At 46.4% G+C, this 3,048-nt stretch overlaps 1 protein-coding gene across 5 annotated transcripts in view; it reads left to right on the forward strand.

The window, feature by feature from the left end:
- Window positions 1–2,428: 2,428 nt before the first annotated feature.
- The window catches only part of LRRC28 (leucine rich repeat containing 28), an 83,348-nt gene continuing 82,728 nt past the window's right edge, over window positions 2,429–3,048 (forward strand). For 2 of the 5 annotated variants that reach the window (XM_011357280.2, XM_023528986.1), the window contains exon 1: window positions 2,429–2,520. The gene's annotated coding sequence lies outside the window, so the exon portion shown is untranslated. Of the gene's footprint in view, window positions 2,521–2,615; window positions 2,636–3,048 lie in introns of those variants that run through there. The other 3 variants (XM_023528985.1, XM_011357281.2, XM_011357282.2) reach the window with 3 other exon arrangements.

Genomic DNA, 3,048 nt, shown 5'->3' on the forward strand with positions numbered 1-3,048 from the left:
GGAAGAATGAATGATTAGAGCATGCACCAATAGGGAGTGGAGCAGAGTATTTTGTCGAAGTTTGAAACCCAATCCTTTGGAGCCAGAGGTGGGAATTTTAAAGTGGGGCCGTCTTTTCCTTGGAATTTTCTTAAAGTGGTATCGCTGCCTATTGATGTTAAAATTTTTCAAAGAATGCTGAATCACTAGTTTAGAGTATTCCCTCCACCCTTGTTTTGAGTGAGGCAAACTGTGAAAATTGACACGTGACAGATTTAGAGAATTTTTAAGTTAGCCATAGGATACTATACTAACCACAGAATCACTTGGCTTACTTTTGTGTCAATTTCATGGTTAGGTGTGGGGGGTGGGTAGAAGTTATTTTTAAGATGATTCGTTTTTCTTGATCAAATATTGAATGTTAAATTAATGCATTAAAATATTTCCTTTTTTAAAGAAATGAAAATAAGAAGTTTAACACTGATTATAAGAAACCATTTTATTGTAAATCGAGTGTCTGTCTTCAATATTAGGAGCGGGTCTTATTATTTGGATTGATCTTTAATATCCCAAAGAATTTTGTTTCTACACAAACTGTAGGTTTCCTCATTTTAAGTCTAGCAAAAAATTCCTAAGTACCATAAATTCTTAGGTATTTCGAAACCTGTATAAAGGGTCTTAGAAATGCATGATATATACCATGCCGTATACTTCAGCAATTTCTGAAGATCACGCTTGATAAATGAATAATTGGTACTTCATTGTAACTCATGCCTTGTTTTGGAATAGGTTTTATTTTTACTTACTATAACTCTGCTTTCTAGGTTATTCATCTCTAATAATAATTAAACCAATGTAAAACTAATCATAAAGTCAAGGTTGCTTGACAACGAACCACTGATAAATTGATCGATATCAAGCTTTTCGGAGAACAATAAATAACAGCAGTTTCATGAGAGGAAAACAAATTTTTTAAATCTCATTTCAGAGGGAAAGTTGCCATATTAACAAAGTATTTAGAAAATGTTTGTTTTTTAACGTTCCCTAACAATGCTTGAATTTTTTTTTTTCTCCCAGTGTAAAGCTCTCTTTCCTTGAAGTCTTTCCCCTGACAGGAATTTTTGTCTTGAAGAAATATTTATTCACAGCCTACTTGGTCATGCTAGTAAGTAGGGAGGAGGCAAGAGAATTAAAATGTTAATACACTATCAGAGACTGCAATATGCTGATCAGCCCTAAAGCCAGGCCCGGACACATTCAGAACAAAGATTTCTGCTGCGATTGCTAACCCATTCCCCACACCCGTGAAGGGGGAACAGGGACCAAGTGTCATTCCCTATGGCTAAAACCATGGGGACTCTACAGATTAAAGGCTGGAAAGGGCCAGCCAGGGGCTTTTGGCACTACTCTACCCTTTCCTCGCTGTATGTCCATATCAAAGGAAATGAGAACTAAAGAATGACATATAAACCGAATTCCCTGAACACTCAGGGTCCCTCTCAGTGCCTTTACTCCGTCTCGCCCTGTCCCTCTCACTCTTTGCCGCTGAGAGGAGACCACACTCTGTGAAGTGCTATAAAACTTTCTTTTTGACTGTAACTTCGTCGTGTGTGTTGAATTCTTGCTACACTCTCCGCCAAATGACCCTCTTCCCTCTCTCTCTCTGTGCAGGGCTTTGTTGCCCCTCCACTCGGGGCAATTTGCCCTGTCCTGCATCACTTAGGAACTGCCATAACATTTACCTTACAAAGTTATTACTCTCCTTTTTCGCGATCTTATCTAACAAGAGGTATTTCAAGGGCAGAGATAGGTTACTGCCTCATCTGTGGAATGGGCCTATCAGCGAGGACGCAGGCCTCCCACCCCGTTCTTAGGCTCACTACTTGCTCACTAACCTTGGCCACGTCCCATAAACCCACTCAGCCTCCGTTTTTCATCGATCAGGCGAGCATAATAGCAGTACCTGCGTCAAAGGATTGCTGTGGGGTTGTTAGGTAGGTGATCTATGCACAGCTCTTAGAACGCTGCCTGGTACAAAATAAGCGCTCGGGAGTTATTGTCGTAATCCCTAAACGGATGCATTGAATGAGAGCGTGAATGCCTAAGAACTGTATGGATGAAAGAACAGATTAGTTACTGACGGTTTCTGAGGTTGGAGCCGTCTAAATTACCCCTTCCAAACGCAAAAACAGCCACTTCGCCGTAAGCCCCCAGACGGAGCCGGAAGCGCGGGTCGCAGGGTGGGCGGGGCCAGCCTTAGAAAGCGGTGCTCTCAGCCAATGGCCACATAGCCTGGCGAACGAGCCTCTCGTTTGACCTATCGTGAAACCGCGAGAACAGGGTGGAATTATCGCGAGGTTCCGTCCTCCTCTCCCTGGCTCCCTCTTTCCCAGCTCTCTGTTGAGAGCGCCCCGCCCCGCCCCGCCCCGCGCCCCGCTCCCCGCTCCGCCCCGCGCCCGGCGCCCCGCCCCGCCCGGCGTCCCTCGGCTTGCCGTCCAGCGCAGCCCTGCGCCCCGGAGCGCTGGCTCCGCCGGCGCTGAGGTGAGTGCCACGGCCCAGGTCCCCGGGTGGCTCTGAGGGATGGCGAGCCCCCCTCCACCCCCCTGTCGCGGCCGCCGACGCCCAGTCCGAGTCCGGCCAAAGCGTCCGGGCCGCGGTGGGGAGAGCCCGGTGCGAGCGGGCCCTGCCTGGCCTCGGGTCACCGCGGCCGCCGGGCCCTCCTCGCCCTGAGAATCCGGATGCTGGGTCTGTGAAGTCCCTGTCACTGGGCTCGCTGCTTCCAAACCGTAACGACCTTAGGGTTGGGCTGCCTCGGGCAAAAACGGCGTGTGTTTTGCCTAAGACTAATGCCAGGGCTTCTGGGAACTGAGAAAATAACCTTTTACAAATGCTTTTAATGTACGTTTTTTAATTCTGTAATGACCAATATTAGGAAATCCGAGTGGCTATTCAGAATTAAGTACTGGAGTCAGGTTAAGGGACTCTTTCCCTTTAAGATACTCGTGCCTGAAATGCGTGAACTATTGTTAAGATGGAAGGCTTTGTTTTTTAAAATATTAAAGTGGATTG

Source organism: Pteropus vampyrus, unplaced genomic scaffold, assembly GCF_000151845.1.
Source record: "Pteropus vampyrus isolate Shadow unplaced genomic scaffold, Pvam_2.0 Scaffold34, whole genome shotgun sequence".
NCBI classification, from domain to species: domain Eukaryota; kingdom Metazoa; phylum Chordata; class Mammalia; order Chiroptera; family Pteropodidae; genus Pteropus; species Pteropus vampyrus.